The sequence below is a fragment of the Pinus tabuliformis genome, chromosome 3_1 (assembly GCF_031772625.1).
Source record: "Pinus tabuliformis cultivar Carrire ecotype Pingquan chromosome 3_1, CPIR1, whole genome shotgun sequence".
NCBI classification, from domain to species: domain Eukaryota; kingdom Viridiplantae; phylum Streptophyta; class Pinopsida; order Pinales; family Pinaceae; genus Pinus; species Pinus tabuliformis.
In genome coordinates, this window is record NC_142301.1 from 244,813,839 (window position 1) to 244,837,087 (window position 23,249).

The window sequence follows — 23,249 nt, forward strand, 5'->3', positions numbered from 1 at the left end:
TTACATGAGTGTGACAAAGGTTTTATTGGATTCCAATACCATTCATGAACATAGTTTTGAGCAAACTTTATTACTTACTACTCAATGCAGTTATAAACATGAATCACACATATCATGTCAAAAGCAGTGTACTACATAAATAAATATGTATATTGTTAGACTCATACCTGAGTTGATGCTCACTGGTAGCATACGTCGATCTCCTTTCTGCTTAAAAATTCCCAAAGGCGCCAGTGCTGAGTTCTGATACCACTTGTAACATACCTCGATAGCCTCACATGAAAATGCAAGGAGTTAGAAATCTTTAAAACAAATTACCCACCGGTAATTATCCAAACCACTATTTCACATTCCTCATTAACCGTTAAATAGAATTTTCATCAATACATAAAGTAACTTTAGTAGAGGAATAGTAAGTTTCATAACCATTAACCACTACTTTTGTAGTATATTAACATAAATTATATGATGTAATCTTGCATCCATTTCATGATTCCCTTAACCACATTAATTAATCACATACTTGACATTATCAACGTCACATTATGTAAGGAATCACATCCTCAAACTGACATAATAAGCAATCACATCATAGAACACCGACATATTGTGGAAACCCCAAAGGGAGAAAACCACCAAACGTTTAATTTTATTATTAAACTCTTGTGAGGGTGTTCACCCCTCACTCAATGGCTTATAAGGGAGTCCATCCCTTATCCATTGTTATAAAAATTTACAATGAAATATAATTAAAATACCACATACCTAGCTAATAGCTATTACGATCGTCATGAAACAATTTACCCACAAATCACCACTCTCTATATCCTTGTGGCATGATTATTCCATCAGTGGGCCATCTTGCATCTCATACTCATTAGCATGAAAAATTAGCTCTTAGCTTCCACAATGTTAAACATAATTTGTCTTTCACACAAATCACCATCCTTTCCTATCATTGTTGTCATCACAAAGTTTTAGTAACACAACTTTAGTAACATGATTAGATAAAGTAATAATCAATCAATAATCACTCTTTAAAAACGATCTCCTAACATCTATTCATGTGTATACATGAGATGTAGAAATAATATCACAACATGCTTCTTCTAACAACATTGTACATGTATAAACAAATAATTATCAAGCATGTGAAAATAATTACCCCATTACTATGATCATTATCGCACCAGCACACATCCATATAAAGGAAACCAATGTAACCATCCATTTCACTTAAAGGATACTACAAACTTATCTTTGTTTTTCATGCATGTAATTAGATAAAAAAATATTCAAAGAGAGCTAGCCGCTTAGCTTCTTCTTTGTGCATGTAATTAAGTAGTCTTTCCAATATAGTAGATGTTACCTTCTAAGGGGATGCTAACATGATATACATTATTATCATGCATGTAAATGTAAGTCCCTTTTCGAAAAACATCTTTTCCAAGATAGAGCTATTTACAAAATAACTATTTACAAAATCTGTTATATGCACAAAGACATGCATTGTTCTAAACAAGAGCTATTGTGTTAGTCATTATTTCTTGCATGCCGATATATGTATTTTACAAAGGAAAGCTAGTACATTTATTCCAAGTAACTACTTGTTTTACTTTCCATAATACTTACTCTTTTCTGCACACAAATCCATGTTTCTCTTTAAAAGATCTAACACAATAGTTCTAAAAATCCATGTTTCTCTTTAAAATATCTAACACAATAGTTATATCTTCATACATGTAATGAACTATTGTCTATGCTTCTGCATATGTGCTCTCTTCACATAGTTATTTTTAAGAACCCAACATAGTTTCTTTATCAATTATATACAAAGTTATTATGCATTTGTTCCCAAGAAAGTATCATAACAACGTTCTTGGGAATTTGTTTTCAAGAAAGTATCATAAGAAACCTTTCTTTTGGGCATAAGAACTAAGATAATAATAATGGTAACATTTTAGGCATTAAACCATGCAATTAAATAAAACTATCCAATATGCAACACACAAATTGTTTACCTTTCTACTCACCAAAACATGTAAATTTTGCAAATATTGTGAATGAATTAACACCATTAACTTATCTTTCATCCACGAAGAAAAACATATTCTTTCCAAAGAAAATTGCTATGACTTATATTATCTTTGTTCAATTAATTTATGCATAGGTTATTATGCTTTCTCATAATTAAGTATTATTTTTCAAAAAAACTCTCTTACCCATGAGAATATTTCACAAATTACCTTCTTTAATCTATATTCACTTCCAGGGAGATGACTTGGATTTTTATTATTTCATCAACATTAAAATTTTGCAAATATTGCAAATGAATTAACACCAATAACTTATCTTTCACGCACAAAGGAAAACATATTATTTCCAAAGAAGATTGCTATGAATTATATGATCTCTGTTCATTTCATCTATGCATAGGTTATTATACTTTCTCATAACTAAGTATTATTTTGCAAAAGAAATCTCTTAACAAATTAACCTCTTTAATCTATATTCACTTCTACGAAAATAACTTGGATTTGTTATTATTTCATCACCATTTCGAAATCCCTTTTTAAGAAAGGATTTCTCATAACTAAGTATTTTTCAAAAGAACTCTCTTACCCATGAGAATATTCCACAAATTACCGTCTTTAATCTATATTCACTTCCACGAAAATGACTTGGATTTGTTATTATTTCATCACCATTATGAAATCCCTTTTTAAGAAAAGAGTATGCATTCTATCTTTTCTTACATAGAAGAAATATGCAATTTTCTATAAAGACAAGAAATATTACTTATCTTTTAAGGCTACAAATATATATAATAACAAACTTTAATTATATGTAATAATATATATTTTCTTTACTGAGAAAAATATATAATAACAATTTTCATTTGCACGCATTAATATATTTTCTAAACTAAGAAAAATATATAATCACAATCTTTATCTACATGCAGTAATATATTTTCTTTACCAAGAAAAATATATAATCACAATCTTTATCTACATGGAGTAATATATTTTCTTTACCAAGAAAAATATATAATCACAATATTTATCTACATGCAGTAATATATTTTTTTTACCAAGAAAAATATATAATAAAAATATATAATATATATTTTCCTTACCAAGAAAAATATATAATCACAATCTTTATCTATATGCAGTACTATATTTTCTTTACCAAGTAAAATATATAATCACAATCTTTATCTGCAGTAATATATTTGCTTTACAAAGAAAAATATATAATAAAAATATTTAATATATATTTTCTTTACCAAGAAAAATATATAATCACAATCTTTACCTACATGTAGTACTATATTTTCTTTACCAAGAAAAATATGTAATAAAAATATTTAATATATATTTTCTTTACTAAGAAAAATATATAATCACAATCTTTATCTACATGCAATACTATATTTGTTTTACCAAGAAAATATATAATAAAAACATTTAATATATATTTTCTTTATTAAGAAAAATATATAATCACAACCTTTATCTACATGTAGTAATATAATATATTTTCTTTACCAAGAAAAATATATAATCACAATCTTTATCTACATATAGTAATGAATTTGTTTTACCAAGAATCAAAATCTTTATCTACATGCAGTAATATATTTTCTTCACCAAAAAAATATATTATAAAAATTTTTAATATAATTTTCTTTACCAATTTTTATCAATATATTTTCCTTACCAAGAAAAATATATATAATAACAATCTTTAATACTTTTTCTTTACCAAGACAAAATATATAATAATAATCTTTGTCTACATGTAGTAATATATTTTCTTTTCATGATATAATATGTATTTCTTTCTCTTACATGCAACCTTAAACTATTTCAAATAAACAAAAAAATAAATATATATTTATTTCTTTTTCCAAAAAAATAATTTTAATTCTTGTTGAATTGAGGCTTCTGTGATCCATATCAAGATTACACTGGTTGGTTCGAAACGCGTCGACAAATACAATACCATGTGATTTACGTCTCTTATCTCATCTCTATATACACAAAACAAACTCATGTTTGTATTTACAAGATTTATAAAACTATCTCAAGAAAACTTGTAACCAATCAAATATTTTCAAGATTTGAATTACTACTCTCTTATTTTCTTAAAAACTCATGCCAATTTTTCCATGAATTAAACAAATTAATTCACCAACCTCACTTACGCAAAGGAATTTGGTTCAATGTACCATGGACAAAGGGAGGAAAAGAATTATTGAACAAGAAATGAAATGTTTTCTGCCAACCTTGTCCTCGGACGACAAAAAAACTGAAAAGTTCAACCATACAAGGGTCGAGCCACTACTCTAGATTGGCATATTTGTTCTAGGTCTTCTTTAATGAAGTGATCCCTCGCCTCGCTGAATTTCTTATACAAGGCATGCTCATGTGCAACCAATAGACTATTCACCTATTCACCTCTAGATATTTATTGTACTAATATGCAACCAATCGACTATTCACCTCCAGATATTTATTGTTCAACGCTTTCGTTAAGCATATCAAGAATCGAACCCTAACTAAATTCTAATTCAACTGTCACTTAAAAAATGATAAGTAAAATTTAATTAATATTCTTTGTGTAAAAATAAACATGAAATACAGATATTACAAAAAAAGACTATTTATTAAAAAAAAAAAAAAGACTATTTAGTTTATAAGGTAGACAACTCCAAAAACAATATAAAAAAATTAAATATAGTTATTATCCATTCACACTCGAAATTATTAATAAATTTTTATATATTGTAATTTTTTATTGAAATTTATTAATTTAAAATTATTCTATTATAATAATAATTTCTAATTTTGACGAGATTAATAAATTTTTCTTTATTATAACTTGTTTCATTGAAATTTTATCAATTTAAAATTATTCTATTATAATTTTAAACTATTGGGAGATCAACGAGAATGATGCATTGCAAAACATAAATAACATTAAAGATATTGTTACTTCTAAGTTCAAAGAAAAAATGTGGTGTGAGAAAGATTTAGCGACTAAAAGAAAATTAAGTTATTATAAGAAGGTCATCAACTCCACCCTAGAAGATCAAAAGTATCTCTCTATTTTAACTAGCTCAAAGAAGAAAATTAATATATCAAATGTTAGAACGAATTCTCATGAGCTCCATAGTGAAACAGGTCGTTGGGCAGTTCCTAAAATTCCATGGATGAAAATAATCTGCCATTGGATGAAAAGGATCTGCCATATATGTGAGAATAGGAACATCAAGGATGAAAATCACTTACTCTTAGAATGCCCCGCGTACAACCACACTAGATCTCAGTTTCACAATCTTTGTTACAATACTGACCTTCCTAGCCTTTTACAATGTCGAAATTATAGTGAGCTCGGGAGGCTTCTCTCCAAGCTTTTTGAGCATAGGAATAAAATCTTAAGTCAAAATAAATAATTTGTTTCTTTAGGTCTGATAGACCAATGTTTGGTCTCAGTGGACGTTAACCATCATCATCATCATCAATAATAATTTCTAATTTGACGAGATTTTGTAACTAATTCTAATTGAAAAAAATTCACAGCTTTAACAAAATTTTATAACTAAATTAAAAAGAAATCAAAATGTTTTATATTTAAATAACACTCATACACAAAAGTAATGTATAATAGATAAATTTAGCAGGTTATGAAAATTTGAAAGACTAAATGAGTCCAAATTAAAATTAAAATTAAAATTAAAATTAAAATTAATTAATAAATATGATTTAAATTTTCATATTTAAGTTATTTATTATTTTAATAATATATAATTTTATTTATTATTTATTATTTATATATTTTTAAATTTTATTTTTCATTGACATAACATTTTTCTTTAGTATTATTGCTTATTAAAATAACATTTTTCTTTAGTATTACTGCTTATTAAAAGTAGAATTCTTCAGTATTGAAATAACATTTTTCCTTAATATTACTACTTAAAATTAGAAGGTCTTTTTTATAATGGTATTTTGTAGTTGTTATTATCAAAATAATAATAACTAATTACCATAAAAAAATTATGTTATTATAATTAAGAATAAATTTAGTAATTTTTTTTATATTAATTATTTTCTGATTAACTTAGCATTTATATTATATTTTTTAAATTATATAACTTTTAATTATTATTTTCCCTTAATGTTCATTTCTATAGTACAATATATAATTACATGGTTAGATCATTGTATTCATCAGCACTCTGATAATGAATCACACTCACTCACTGAGTGGTTCAAACTCGTCGATCAAAAATATTGAAGTGTGATTTAGCAGAAAAATTCTCAATTACTAATTATAAAATTAATCACTCTGGAACTAAAACATAAATAGAGTAAAATAAAAAAAAAGTTGAACACCAAGAAATAGAGAAGTAGCGTCTTTTTTTTTTTGTAAGCTAAGGCGTTGCTCTATTTTTCATTACTTAAACCAAAGTATTACAAAATGGGACAGGTCTCCACCCGCCCTTAAGGGAAACCGGGCTTCGTTACCATCTGAAGCTTTTCAAAGCCATCCAAAAAAAGTATGTCACCAACCTATCTATCCACGCTAAATATGCATCTATCCTTACTACCAGTACATTGTTTGCTTTCTGATACAGTAACATCTATATTTCCAAAACAGCAAAACAACAAAACAACAATATATATAAAAACCTCCAAGCATCAGCTACATCTCTTACTGGTTCGGTGCATCTGTCTTTGGTTCGTTCTCTATCTTGACGCCCAATCCCCCCGCTTGAAGCAGCTTCATGATATCATCCATCTTTTTGTCTTGCATCAGTAGAGTGACTTGAATGTTTTTCAATTCCTTTTTCATGGTAGGAATGCCTTGAATCAGTTCAGCCATTTCTAAAGCCACCTGTTCCATAGCTTTAGCTAATAAACGCTTCATGCCCCAATAAACATGTAAAGACTGTTTATATAAGGACATTCGTCCTCGCGTATGTCCAGGATCAGGGAGATATTGCTCCCAATCCTCCATCTCAGGCTCTGAGTACCCCTGCATTGCTTCTTCCTCCATCTGTTCTATCATCCTTCTGATATTTGGATTTGTATCCAGAACATATGCAGCTTCTGCTTCCTGTAAACGCCTCCGCATGTCTTTCTTGCCTCTCTTTCTTCCTCTTACCTCACTAGCTGCTCCCTCCTCCACTTCCGAACGCTCATTCCTGTTCCCACGGCTGCCTCGCCCAGCAGGTCTCCCTCTCCCTCTTTGATTCACTCTTCCCCGCGCTCCTCTGCCCCGACCGCGTCCCTCCACCTCCTCTTCCTCATCTCTTACCAGATCCTCACTCTCCTCCTCGCTGTCCCCCGAATTCCGCGCTTGGGTCTTCCCTGTACCCGCTTTTCCTTTCGGACCTCGTTGAAACTCCTCTTCTGCAAAGAAATTCCGAATGTCGAAGTCTTCTTCCGAGTCATCCTGGATAGTCAAATAAACCTTCTGCATAGCGTCTTCAACAGTGCCCTTGCCTTTTTCCGCTGGAGTTGCTGTTTTACTCCTCGTCCACCTTCCTACTCCCCTGTCATGGTGCTCCGCCATCTTACAATCCTTCTGCTGCTGCAATTCCTCTCTACACTTCCTCGCTCTGCTCTGCTGCATTTGGAGATTCGCCTTTGGCTTTGGTCGATTGCATGCAATTCTTAAATGATCGTGAGGCTGCCACCTTGCCATCGTGAACCTTCGCTGCATCCTGGCTTTGTCATTAATACCCATTCCATATACACTTCCATGATGGGAAGCTAGTACTGCCTCGCCGCCATTACCACTAATTCTCCTCGGTACCTTACCCGATTTCCGTCTTGGGATGCTAAACCTTCCCATGGGTTGATTACTGCCACCCTTCATGACTTTAATCCCATAATCTTGAACTTGTAAATGTTTTGATCGCGCATTAAATCCTCTGTCCTTCCCCCTCTTTACTATAATCCAAGATCTTCTAATTATTTCTTTGTTGTGCGGTCGCATCATCATAATCCTGGTTTAATATAGTTTTTAAGTCATTCCACCTTGGATCGTCTTGTAATGACATCCAGCTGCAATCTACACTTCTATTCGGCCCTCCACTACCCCAATTAGCCAATAGATCGGCGGCACGGTTACCATTTCGCAGTACATGGGTTGCTGTTATATACTCGATCCTACGCAGCATCTGCTCAATATCCTGTAGGATCCCTGCTGTCCGCCAGCTCTTCGACACATGCATCCAGCTCTTCCCATCCCTTAACTTCTTCAACATATCGATCGTGATTTGTGAGTCGCCTTCGATTTCAAGACTCATATAACCGTTTCTAACTGCTATCCTGAGTCCATGGTAAACTGCCCATAATTCCGCTTCATTGTTCGTCATTTCCCCTCCGCCTTCAGCATAAATCCACCTCGTATTGCCGCTACTATCTCTGAAAAGACCACCTAAACCTGCTTGTCCCGGGTTACCCTTTGAGGCCCCATCGAAATTTAATTTAACTCGTCGTTCACCAGGCATCCTATAATGGTTGGGGCTGAGCATTTCATTTCTAATCTTCCGCTCTGGATTAGGATAAATCATTTGAAATTCCATGTTTAACTTAGAAACTATCCTCTGTTCCTCCGGGTTCAATCTCCAATCCTCTTCGTCCCATACCTCTGATAAAACCGTTTCTTTAAGCGATCGACAGATTTCATCCCAAAGTCTCGACTCTTGCCAACTATTATCCCTAAAGATTCGTCGATTCCGCTCTTTCCAAATCGCCCAAATGACAAAACCAAGTGCTAGACTCCATATTCTCCTTACGACTTTACTTTGGAAATTCCCTTTGCCCCACTGAGACAGGGTATTCCTAATGCTACCGGGATCCCTCTTCGTCATACCAAAGAGCACTCTAATTTCCTCCCATATACTTTTAGTATATATACAGTTATTCAACAAATGCTCCTGGGTTTCGAAATCCTTAGTGCACAGACTACATCTTGATGGACCAATCATTCCTCGTTTCTGCATATTATCCCAAGTTAGGATCCTTCCTCTGCATACTAACCAAGCAAAGCATGTAACTTTAGGCCACCATTTGCCTTCCCATATCTTTTTCCATCCTACTGGTTCCTCCTCTCTGTCCTCCTTCGTGGCCCAATAATAGGCTTCTTTTGCTGTAAACATACCCACCATTGCCTTACCCCATCTAAGGATATCATTACCTTCTCGAAACTTGATTTTCCGTGATTCTATATTCCTGTCATACAATTGCCGAGCCTCTTGTCCGATGTTGTCAGCCCATTCATTTGGTCTTTTCCAAGCTCTCCATATATCGTTTAATTCGGCTCTTTTCCAATAATCTCTTACATAGTTCAGTCCCATTCTTTGCGCTGTTACTTTAACTTCTTGAAGAGCTTGTATCCTATCCAGAATACCTCGCTGTTGCCAACTATCCTCCCAAAATCTTGCAGATTTTCCATCACGGATTTCCCAGAAGGCATAGTCCGTAACTAGAGCCTTATTTCTGCTCGCAAAATCCCAAATCGGTGATCCTCTTGGGGTTTCTTCTATTCTTAAGCGTTCTTTAGTGGTATCGGGCATGCCATATTTGAGGTGCCATATTCTTTTCCATACATCATCTCCTCCCTGAACCCATCTCCACCATAATTTTGCCCCTAAAATGTTATTTACAATTTCAGGATCGCGTACTCCCAGACCTCCTTCCTCTTTCCGCATAATTACATTCTTCCATGAAACCAGAGTCCATTTCTTCTGCTGCTTGGGACCTCCCCATAAAAATTTTCCAAAGATTTCTCGCATTTTGACAAAAACTCCTTTGGGAGCAGCCATAATAGACAGGTGATATATGGGAATAGATAATAGGACCGATTTTAATAAGACAATTCTACTTGCTAAATTCAACAATCTAAATGACCAACTGTCTAATCTTTTCCTGATTCGTTCCAACAGACTTTGCCAGTTCTTAATCCTATTAGGGTTTATATCCAATTGAATACCCAAATACTTCGTGGGTAACTCCCCCTTCCTAAAGCCTAGAACTCTGGTTAAATGGGTTTTGATAGATTCATGCGAATTAAATATGAAAGTACTAGATTTATCATTATTAATCTCCATACCTGATGCGCTCTTGAAGACTTCTAAGATCCTCTTGAAATTCCTCACCTCCTTAAGCGACGCTTCGCCAAATAACATCAAATCATCAACAAACTGTTGATGTGTAATAATCAGATTATTCCCCCACAGCCTTATGCCCCTGAGTCTCCTTTCAATAACTTCCTTTTTGATTTTCCTACTTAATCCTTCCATAGCCAATATGAACAAAAACGGAGAAATTGGATCCCCCTGCCTAATTCCCCTGCTGGCATTGAACTGGTCTGTAGGAATACCATTAAGCAAAATTGAAAACTTTGGAGTAGAGATCATACTTATAATCCATGCTATCCACCTTCTCTCAAAACCATAGGCTTCTTTGATCGGCAACAGAAAAACGTGTTATTCTAGAGAATTATATTTATAAAACATTTTAGTCACTTTATAATTATTAGAAATTATTATACCTCAAAAAAAATATGTTTTTCTTCATGAGTGTTAAGTGGGAAGGGCATTCATTCATTATTTTTTGTTTGGTCATAATTTTTATTTTTAGTGATATATGTGAACAAAATAATAAGTAACTTAATTAAATTTAAAAATATTTTTAGATATTCATAGAGATAATGTTTATTTATTATATTGTTAAAATACTAATAATTAATTTAATTTTTAATATATTATTAAATTATTTTAGGCTTTAATATATTATTAAATTATTTTAGGCTTAGTCTAATTTATAGGTGATATAGTTTTTTTGAGGACACATTTTTTCGTATTTTTTTTGGCTAATTTTAACTAAAATGCGGCTGATATTTTGAAAAACTTGAACTTGGTTTTTTTTTTTTTTTTAATTTAACTAAAATCTGAGAGATATTTTTAAATACTTGAATTTGAATTTAAGTTGTTTAATCTGTATAATTTGAATGCTCCAGTTTTTTAGAGTGTTGAATCCATGTATGTATTGAAAAATGAATTTAAAAATATATTTGATGTTAATTTAAATGCTCATTATCCACTGTAATTTTTAATTTAAAATAAAATAATTTTTTTGAATATTGTGCTTATATTAAGTATTTAGATGTAGTTTAGTGCAATTAACTTTGAAAATATTATTGATTTTTATATAAATAATAATGATTTATTATATCTATAATTAAGTTAAAATATTATAAATTATCTTGTAGATTATGTTCATATAATTATTTAGATGAACAATGTAGTTGATATAATTATAAATGTAGACATTAAGTGCCATTTTTTGGAGTTTCAAACTAGTTTTTTAACTATATATGTGGATTCGACACCCTAAAAAACTCCGGTGAGACTTCTCTTGTGAAAAATTCATTCATCAAAATTTTGATGAGAAAAACTTTGCAAAATGTCCACTTAAAAATTACTCTAATATAAATAAATAATTTAACTAAATTAAAAATAATTAATTTGACTTTTAATAAATTATTAAATTGTTTTATAAGTAATGTATTTTATTAATTAATTTAGGAAAGAAATTGTGAGTAGCTAAGTTCACACTAAATAAGGACACCCATTAAATAAGGTATAAGTGATGGATTTCAGTTGTCGAAAGTAGGTGCTTAGTGTAACTCATCAATTTAAGTTACAATTTTATAATAAATTTTATTAGAGAAATAATAATCTTAAAATAGTTTTTTTTTAAAATGAAATTTCAAATAAGATTAACTTTTCTTAAAATTCAAGTGAGATATCTCTTAGAGACAATTGTGTTATCTACATCAACATAGTTGAAAACTCAAAACCAATATAGTGAAGTGAAAACATTGTAAAAAGTACATGAAAACAATTGTGTTATCAAGATCAACATAGTTGAAAACTGAAAACCAATATAGTGAAGTGAAGGTATTGTAAAAAATATAGTAAAGGAAAACATTATTGGTTGAAAACTCAAAACCAATATAGTGAAGTGAACGCATTGTAAACTGCTCCTGCATAATGCCCCTGCACGTGATAGTCTCCACCATGTGTCGCCATCGTGTGAACTGCTGCCATGATACTCCAACATAATGCTAACACATCTTTGCACACTGTCGACCCCCATGACTCGAACTAGTTGGGTAGCTAATCCAACTGTCGCGCTCAAATCATAAGAATGCACGTCCTTATTCCATCACCAGTCTTTTCACAGACCTCTGCCACAACATCGACTCGACCAAGAATCTGCTCCAAACCCATGCTCAGGTCCATGGAATCTCCATCCCCTCTGCAACATGTCCATCCAGTCCGTGGTCTTGTTGTACAAGAGTGTACAATACCTCCATCGGCTCATACAAATATCTCCATGTCACACCAACACATCTACCTGCACAACATCCCTGCCTTGGCACTCCTAATTGGATGCCCATATGTCACCTCTACAAGTGCTCTTGCATAATGCCCCTGCACAAGAATGCATGCTCCATGTCTCCAACCTGATGTCCATGACTTAAGTTGCCCATGTTGTCCAACCAAGTAGACCCATCACAACAATCGGTCATCCTCATCCAAACCTGCAAATTCGGTCTAGTGAACTCGGTCACCCAACCATATCATCGTCACATGAGTCTCTTCCACCATGGATCCCCCACTAAAGGTTCCACCGAGACTTCCTCTTGGTCTCGACCATGAGAAGTCCACCCAAGTATCACCATACTCAAGTGTGTGCCCTTTATGAAGATTCGGGAAGGCTGTGAGAAGATAAAGGAAGAACTTGAAGAACTCAAGGACCAATACATGGATGTTGCAGATATGACAATGGTGGAGGATGAACTTGAGATCGATCAAGTTGGACCAGGATCGTGCAGTTTACATACATGGGTGGATGAGGATACTCACATGGAGGAGCCTCAGGATGATGAAGTAAGTACTTATACTTGTGTTTCAGTTGAGCTTTGGGTAGATGAACCGTATGCAGGGAAGAGCAAAGTCAGTTTGCCAATGCAAGGGAGGATCTTACCATGGATGTTTACGATGAGACCTTGTATGGAGAAGCAAGGATCATTGACTATTGCAGGACTTGTTGGGGTTGTTTGTGACCTTATGGTAGAAGGTGCAAAGGCCCGTGACAAGGGAGGAACATGATGATCATTGCAGAAGAATGGGTCATGCTTTAGCCACATGGAGAATTGGCTAAGTCCTCGACATGACTCATGGACAGATTGGAGGAGGGCACACACTTAAGTATGGTGATTCTTGGGTGGACTTCTCATGGCCGAGACCAAGAGGAAGTCTTGGTGGAACCTTTAGTGGGGGAGCTATGGTGGAAGAGACTCATGTGATGATGATATGGTTGGGTGACCGAGTTCACTAGACTGGATTTGCAGGCTTGGATGAGGATGACCAATTGTTGTGATGGGTCTACTTGGTTGGACAACATGGGAAACTTGTGTCATGGACATCAGGTTGGAGACTTGGAGCATGGCAGTCTTATGTAGGGACATTATGCAGGAGCACTTGTAGAGGTGTCACTCATGGGCATCCAATGAGGAGTGCCAAAGCAGGGATGTTGTGCAGGTGGATTTGCTGGTGTGACATGGAGATGTTTTATTTATGAGCCGATGGGGATGTTGTGCACTCTTGTACAACAAGGCCATGGACTTGGTTGGATTTGTGAGAAGACTATGGAGCATTCCTACTACATGGAGAGCTGAGGCATCTTGCAGAGACCTTTGGGCTGAGACATGTATGCTTGCTGGGATGTTGGTTGGAGACAATTTATGGAGCTCATGATGACATGAGGTTGTGACTTTCAGGGACTTCATATATGGTGGACTTAGAGGATCTGATGCATTGAGGAGCTGAGGTCAGGGACTTTGATACAGGATGGGGTGCATACTTTTGAGTACATGTATGGGTGTGCTTGAAAGAGTGACTTGATGTGGAGGATTGATATGAGACACTTTGGAGTGATGGAGTTGCAGTGTTGATCATGCCTTGGTGGCAACACTTGGGCATGGGTTGAGCCGAGACTTAACCACTTTTGACATGGGAGCTGATTGATATATGATCATGGGCAGCACATGGATGATGAGACAGGTGTATACTTGTTTCAGACTTGAGGGATGGCACATTACAGATATGATGGAGGTGGCTTCATGGACCTGGATGTGGCACATCGAGAGTCGGGTTTGATGAAAGGATCTCTTCATATTGAGGAGATGGAATTTATACATATGGATAATGATGTTGGGATAGATGCGGCTGATTTCATGCAGCACATTGGCACCAAACATCATGGGCATTATGTTGTAGATGAGATGGAGAATACTTCATGGACCTGAGCATGGCTTACACTTATATGGAGATGGATTCTTGATCGAGTTGATGTTGTGACAGGAGTCTGAGAAATGACTGATGATGGCATGAGGATGTGCATTCTCATGGTTTGAGTGTGACGGTTGGATTAGCTACCCAACTAGTTCAAGTCATGGGGGCTATAGCATGTGCAGAGATGTGTTAGCATTATGTTGGAGTATCATGGCAGCAGTTCACATGATGACGATACATGGCGAGGACGACACGATATGTTGTAGAAAGCATGTAGCTTGAGATGGAGGGGCTAGCCTTCCACGATGGGAGTTGCATCTGGAGATTGTGACGAGGTGGTTGATGATCATGGATTGAGATGACTTTCCGATGTATGACATACCGATGGAGTATATGCCTTGGTATGGATATCTTGGTGACAGATGGTTGCCGGGATGAGAGATTGTCGAGGATGATAATGATTTCAAGTGGGGGAGAATGTGAGGACCACGAGCTGCGAGACATGTCTGCGGTGTGGATGGGTGAGCTGCGGCCACGGTGGAAGGTCACACGAAGCGATTTGGAAACTATGTGATGGAGTTTGAGTGGGAAAACTCTTATACCAGTGATGGCAGTCCCTGATGCCCCGACCGATGGGTGGGTTGACGGGTGAACCGACGAGCGGGTGGGCAGTCACCCACATAACGGGTGGGCCGACGTGTTGAAAACTTGGTTAAGCAGATGGATGTGTGTTTGGTGGCAGGTCGGTTGGGAGACCACACAACGAGTTGGCCAACGTATATATGGATGGTGAAGTTGTGGTGGAGAGACATCAACCAATGAAGAAGTCATTCGAACTTGGATGAAGAGTCTTGGTGAGAAGGGCAAGTTGAGTCTGTGATGGAGGTGCGAAGTTCTGCGGTGTAGATGTGCCCGCACGATGGGTAGAATAGTCGCAGGTATCATGTAGACCGAGTGAACCGGATAGGGCGTTCGTGCAGAGCTGAATGACGGGCGAACCGGGTTGGGCGTTCGTGCAGGGCTAAACGACGGGCAAACTGGGTAGGGCATTCATGCAGGGCTGAACGATGGGCGAACCGGGTAGGGCGTTCGTGTAGGGCTGAACAGTCGGTTGGTGGTTCATGCAGGATGACACGGTGAGGGTGTCTGCCGAACGAAGTGTGGTTGAACTGGAGGTCATGAACGAGAGTTTGTGTAGGTGGTACTATGTGCGGCCCACCGAATGAAGGGAGGCCAAAACCGTGAATGAGAGTTCGGGTGAGTGGTGAAACGGGTGCATGTGCGCCCGCCGAATGAAGGAACAGTTAGGTTGAATGATAATGTTGGGTAGGGTAACATGGTGAGGGAGTTTTCTGAACAAATGGTGAATGAGCCGAGTGAAGAAGTGCAATGGGTTGTGAACGAAGGTAATCGATGTGCAGACGTGTCGGGTAGGCATGCACGATGACAAGGGTGGGCGCCCAAGTTGGGAAAACAACGCAACGAACTGAACGAAGGCATTCAGGGGTGAACGAAGAGTTGGGTAGAACGTGCGGTGACCATTCAGAGGTGCCAACGAGGCTAGGAAATCGAGTTTGCCGAAGTTGTAAAATTGACTAAGTGTAAATTTGGGGTTTCCTCCAAGATTTAGCTTGTACATGAAATTTATATATATTGATATACGGGCAAACTCACATTGGGGAGTTGCCCCTCCCTTTATATTGTTGTGCATTTCTATGTGTTAATGCTGTTATGATGAATGTTCATGGTTTTTATCATGTATAAAGGATAAACTAATACTTGGTAACGAAAAATAAACTAAGTATGAATGTTAGGCATAGTCCACGATCATAAGTATTGGTGAAAAGAAAGTGGTCGGTGGTGCCACACCTCGCTAAAGTGTGGTTGGAAGAGTACCACCCTCCGCACGCCTCGCATGATCCTTCGAATAAACATCCTACTCGGTTACCCCAACTTGCCCGAACGTTTGGTCTGTCCATCGTTCGACGGGCGTGCCCTCCGCACGCCTCGCACGAGCCACCACACGGATGCCCAACTCAGTCACGCCTTCACCCAGTCATCCTACGCACCTATCCACCCGATGCCCTCTGCGGGTCGCCCGACCTATCCGTTTACCTCACTCGATTGCCTTCGCCCATTCTGCCCGTCATGCGGTCACATCCGCACAACTCAACTGCAGGTCCTCGCACTTCTTTCCAAGACTATGAGTTCTCCTTCGTTCGAATGCTCCTCCACAACAACTCGTCTGCCTACTTATACATTTGCCTGCTCGTTGTGAGGTCGCCCAGTTGACCTGCCACCAAACGCACGTCTGTTGGCTTAACTCATATTTCAACACGTCAGCCCTCCCTTACATCGTTCGGCCCCCAGCTCGTTCCATCATTCGGCACCACCGACCACTTTCTTTTCACCAATACTTATGATCGTGGACTACGCCTAACATTTGTACTTAGTTTATTTTTCGTTACCAAGTATTAGTTTATCCTTTATACATGATGAAGACCATGAACATTCATCATAACAACATTAACATATAGAAATGCACAATAGTATAAAGGGAGGGGCAACTCCCCGATGTGAGTCTCCCCTTGGAAGAGTACCTCCAGTGCGGATGTACTCCTCATTGGATGCCCATATGTCACCTCTACAAGTGCTCCTGCATAATGCCCCTGCACAAGACTGCCATGCTCCATGTCTCCAACCTGATGTCCATGACTTAAGTTTCCCATGTTGTCCAACCAAGTAGACCCATCACAACAATCGGTCATCCTCATCCAAGCCTGCAAATCCGGTCTAGTGAACTCGGTCACCCAACCATACCATCATCACATGAATCTCTTCCACCATGGCTCCCCCACTAAAGGTTCCACCAAGACTTCCTCTTGGTCTCGACCATGAGAAGTCCACCCAATTATCACCATACTCAAGTGTGTGCCCTTCTCTAATCTGTCCATGAGTCATGCCGGGCACTTAGCCAATTTCCCATGTGGCTAAAGCATGACCCATTCCTCCACAATGACCATCACGTTCCTCCCTTGTCACGGGCCTTTGTAACTTCTACCATAAGGTCACAAACAACCCCAACAAGTCCTGCAACGGTCAATGATCTTTGCTTCTCCATACATGGTCTCATCATAGACATCCATGGTAAGATCCCCCCTTGCATCGACAAACTGATTTTTCTCTTCCCTGCATATAGTTCATCTACCAAATGCTCAACTGAAAACACAAGTATCAATAGTACTTACTTCATCATGAGGCTCCTTCATGTGAGTTTCCTCATCCACCAATGTCTGCAAACTACACGATCCTGGTCCAGCTTGGTCAATTTCATGTTCATCCTCTATCATTGTCATATCTGCAACATCCTCAATCATCACGACTTCCTCTTCCTTGTCAGCACAATCTGCAACTTCATCCTGCTCCATTGTCCAACCAAGTCGAAGAAGTTCATCTTCAACATTCCTTTCCATGACTTCAAGTTTATCTCGAATCCGTGGGTTCTCTTCTTTCATTCACTTCAACCTGTATAAGGTCAGCAAGAGCTTCCCTTCGCATTCTTCCAAACCTGCCATGCCTTGTCGTTCAACTTGGCCCAAGCAAGATGCTTCACCTCTGCTTTGATCAACTTCTTTCGCAAATCCCCTTTGCACTTCACTAGCTCTGATACCACTTGTCACGCCCCTACACTGGCGGTACTCTTCCAACCACACTATAGTGAGGTGTGGCACCATCTACCCCTTTCTTTTCACCAATACTTATGATCGTGGACTATGCCTAACATTCGTACTTAGTTTATTTTTCGTTATCAAGTATTAAGTTATCCTTTATACATGATGAAAACCATGAACATTCATCATAACAACATTAACATATAGAAATGCACAATAGTATAAAGGGAGGGGAAACTCCCCAATGTGAGTCTGCACATATATCAATATGTATAAATTTCATGTACAAGTTAAATCTTGGAGGAAACCCCAAATTTACACTTAGCCAATTTTCAACTTCGGCAAACTCGGTTGCCCAACCTTGTCAGCACCTCTGAAAGGTCGCTGCACATTCTGCCCAACTCTTCATTCACTCCTGAATGTGCTTGTTCAGCTCGTCGTGTCATTTGCCCAACTTGGGCGCCCACCCGTGTCACCATGCACGCCTACTCGGCACGTCCGCACATCGGTCACCTTCGTTCACAACTCGTCGCACTTCTTCACCTGACTCGCTCTCCGTCTGTTCAGCAAATGCCCTCACCGTGTTACCCTGCCTGACATTATCGTTCAACCCAACCGTTCCTTTGTTTGGTGGGAGCACACACACCTGTGTTGCCACTCGCCCGAACTCTCGTTCACGGTTTCGACCTCCCTTCATTCGGTGGGTCGCACGTAGTACCACCTACACAAACTCCCATTCACAGCCTCCAGTTCAACCACCCTTCATTCGGCTAACGCCCTCACCGTGTCATCCTACCCAAACCATCAACCAGATGTTCAGCCCTGCATGAACGCCCTACCCAGTTCACTTGTCATTTAGCCCTGCACAGACGCCCTACCTGGTTTGCCCGTCGTTCAGCTTTGCATGAATGCCCTACCCGGTTCACCCATCATTCAGCTCTGCATGAATGCCTTTTCCCATTCTGCCTGTCGTGCAGGCACATCTATACAACTCAACCGCAGGTCCTCGTACTTCTCTCCAAGACTGCGAGTTCTCCTTCGTTCGAATGCTCCTCCACAACAACTCGTCCGCCTACTTATACATTTTCCCGCTCGTTGTGAGGTCGCCCAGCCAACCTGCCACCAAACGCATGTCCATTGGCTTAACTCATATTTCAACATGTTGGCCCTCCCTTGCATCATTCGGCCGCCCGCCTGTTCCATCGGTTCACCCATCGGCCCACCCATCAGTTGGGGCACTCGGGACCACCCATATGGGTATAAGTCTCCATGCTCATAAAACTCCATCGCATAATCTTCAAACTCCTGCAGCTCGCTCCCTACGTTCATGCCCTTGCCCGGAGCACCTTCGTATGGTCAACCGCAGTCCTGTTCGCACATCGTTTAGCCCGCCTAGCGGGTCGCTCATGCCCCCTGATCGTCGCACGACCTCAGGGCATTACATTCTCCCCCACTAGAAGTCATTGTCATCCTCGGCTATCCAGTCATCCACCGTCATTGCCATCCAACGCCTCATAATCCATCAAAATAGTCATATCCTTGATCCATGATATCAACTAGCCCATACACTGCAAACATCCCTGCAACATATACAATATGATTGTCTCCACCATGTGTCACCATTGTGTGAACTGCTGCCATGATACTCCAACATAATGCTAACACATCTCTGCACACTGTTGACCCCCATGACTCAAACTAGTTGGGTAGCTAATCCAACTGTCGCACTCAAATCATAAGAATGCACGTCCTTATGCCATCACCAGTCTTTTCTTAGACCTCTGCCACAACATCGACTCGACCAAGAATCTGCTCCAAACCCATGCTCAGGTCCATGGAATCTCCATCCCCTCTGTAACATGTCCATCCAGTCCATGGTCTTGTTGTACAAGAGTGTACAAAATCTCCATCATCTCATGCAAATATCTCCATGTCACACCAACACATCTACCTACACAACATCCATGCCTTGGCACTCCTCATTGGATGCCCATATGTCACCTCTACAAGTGCTCCTGCATAATGCCCTTGCACAAGACTGCCATGCTCCATGTCTCCAACCTGATGTCCATGACTCAAGTTGCCCATGCTGTCCAACCAAGTAGACCCATCACAACAATCAGTCATCTGCATCCAAGTCTGCAAATCTATCATCATAAAGAAGCATCCCCCAAGGCCCCTTGTCACGGTGGTGTAGCCCCTTCCTACCAAGGTCCCTGCACCAACCCATCTCCAAGGTTGTCTATCACGAAAGGAGGGCCAGGAAGTTTCCTCCCTGACTCTCATCCACCCATGTATCAGAATGGTAATGTGTCCTCAAGTATCTATGCAAAGCCTCAACCTCCTCACATGTACACCCAAGCTTCTCAAGCTTGTCTTTCGTCAACTGAAATTCATATATGCCCATAGCATACCTACAAAACTCCACTATGCCAGCTAGATCTCTACCTGCATAATCCTCTCCAACTGTTGCCTCTAAAGAAGTACTCGAACTCCCTTCATTTGCAACTCCATTGTGAAGATCTTCAGTAGAAGATGTCTCTGCTAAGTGCTTTAGGATTTGTGAGATTAATCTCCCACTTCCTTCCTTCTTCCTCGCTCTTGCAACGAATTCAATCAACTTCTCTTCCTTCGTTGTTTGAGTCATACTCCCAAGTCCTCTTTGCTCCACATCCTCATGCTTCAGACGCGGATCTTTGGGATACAAAGTCATAGAATTCATCCTTGGTCTATACCCCAAGCAACTCCTCCTATTCATCGAAATCAACATAGTTCTTCCTTCAGCTCTGATCAAGAGAATGTCCCGGTCCACCATTGGTATGGCTTGTGCAAGCTTCATGAAATCTTGCCCCAGTACCATAGAATGATCATCCAAGTCCACAATCCTCAAGTCCAATTTTCCAAACCACGAGCCCACTCTCACTTGAGTGTTCTCCATCACACCAGTAACAACTTTCATGGTAGAGTTGACTTCTTTGAAAGCACTCCACTCTTTCTCCATTTCAGCTTTCTTCCCAAAAGACTTTGCTGCTTTCCTGCTTAAGAAGCTATGAGTAGCTCCTGTATCCACCAAAGCTGCAAATATCTTGCCTTTCACGGTCTCTTGCACAAAAATCAGCTTCAAGGTATTACCTCCTTTTGTTGGCTTTATCTTGTGTCTCACGTCAGCAACCTTCCTCAAGAATTCAACCTTAGAAGTTTCCATTGGTTTATGTTCCAATCTGACATCTCTCTTAAGGTACTTCACTTCCTTGCTTGGCTCTTCTAAGAAACTTGATCCTGGCTCAGCTTGACTTCCTTCAAGCTTGTCCTCCATCACATTCTACTCAAGTGCACCAACCAAGTGCCCATTGACTACTTCCATAGAACTAAGCTTCCAAACATCTGCCTGATTGTTTCGGTAGTAGTCCCCTAGTCTGTCAATGTAGTCGAGCTCATCCTGCTCAATTACAACAACCTTCTTACCAAGAAAGTTCTTCTTCATTTCCTCCTCAAGCTACTTCACTTTGATCTCTGCCATGGCACTTTTCTCCCTTAGTCAAACTCTCTCATCCAAGAGTCCCTAAAGACTAAGACCATTCTGCTGGATCTCCTTATCAAGTTTCCTAAGTTCATCATCTTCCATCGTACTTCCGCATTGGTCCTTGAGTTCTTCAAGTTCTTCTTTGATCTTCAAACAACCTTCCAGAATCTTCATATTCTCAGCCTTCATCGAAGCCCATTCAGAGCTCCATCTACTCATTTGTTCCAACACCTTGTATCAGAAAGCTTCTCCTGCATCATGGCTAGATTCACCTGCCATAGGTCCTTCCACCATCTTTTCCATTCACTTTCCTGCAATCCTGAATCACCCTGATATACCACCTCTCACCTACAAAACTTGAACTCCCTGCCAAGTCCTCGACCTTCTTGTAGAATCAGCTCCTCGATTCAGTTCACCAGCTCCGATACCACCTGTCACGCCCCTACACTGGCGGTGATCTTTCAACCACTCTATAGCAAGGTGCAGCACCACCGACCCTTTTCTTTTCACCAATACTCACGGTCATGGACTACGCCTAACATTCATACTTAGTTTATTTTTCGTTACCAAGTATTAGTTTATCCTTTATACAAGATGAAAACCATGAACATTCATCATAAATAGCAATAACATGAACAATTGCACAACAGTATAAAGGGAGGGGCAACTCCCCAATGTGAGTCTGCCCGTATATCAATATATATAATCTTCAACCTTCAGAATAAAAGTTAAATCTTGGAGGAAACCCAAAATTTACACTTAGCCAAATTTTCACAATTTCGACAAACTCGGTTGCCCAGCTCGTCGGTGCCTCCGAACGGTTGGCCGCACGACTCGCCCAACTCTTTGTTCACTTGTCGCACGTTTCGTGTCATTTTCCCAACTTGGGTGTGCTCATCGTGCCCGTGTCACCCACCTTGGGCACCCTCTGCACGTACTCGTCGCACCTCTCGTTTGCAACCCAAAACAATTCACTTCGTTTCCACTCGGCGCCCGACACACCCAACTGTGGGTCGCTCTCATCCATTCACCAACTCATTTCATTGTTCGGCCTGCCCGTCATTTGGTAGGCGTGCCCTCCGCATGCCTTGCATAATATGTAATGCCCTGCGGTTGACAGGCGACCGGGCGCGCCCTCCACCCGCCAAGCGAATCGACTAAGGCATGAAATGAAGGCGTGGAACGACAAGGGCGAGGCGTTATGTTATACGTGAACGAGTTGGAGTTTCACGTTTATAAGGGCGAGTTGGGGGAGCTCGTCCACAAGCTGACCGAGGAGCATAAGACGAATGAGGAGGTGAATTGTGGGGCAGTCCCATGCCATGGGCGGGCCGACCTAACAAAGGCACGCATTGTTTGATGAACGCGGTGGTTGGGAGAAGTATGGAGGGTCGGCCGAGGGCACGACCTCCACGCACGAAGGCGTATATACATGCGATGGAACTTGGCATTGGAGCATCGCACTTGGCATCGATCAATCTAAAAAGAGGTGCGAAGACAGGTGTAAAGCCGCAGCAAGGCGCAACGCTAATGCGCCCGCCCGCCGGGCAAGATACATGGGATTTTACGCAGATTTAAGGTTCGGTCGAAGTGTGGGTGGAAGGCATGTAAGGGCGCCCGCTCGCTAAGTCTTAAACGAAGGTTGAGGTTGTAAGTTGGGTGC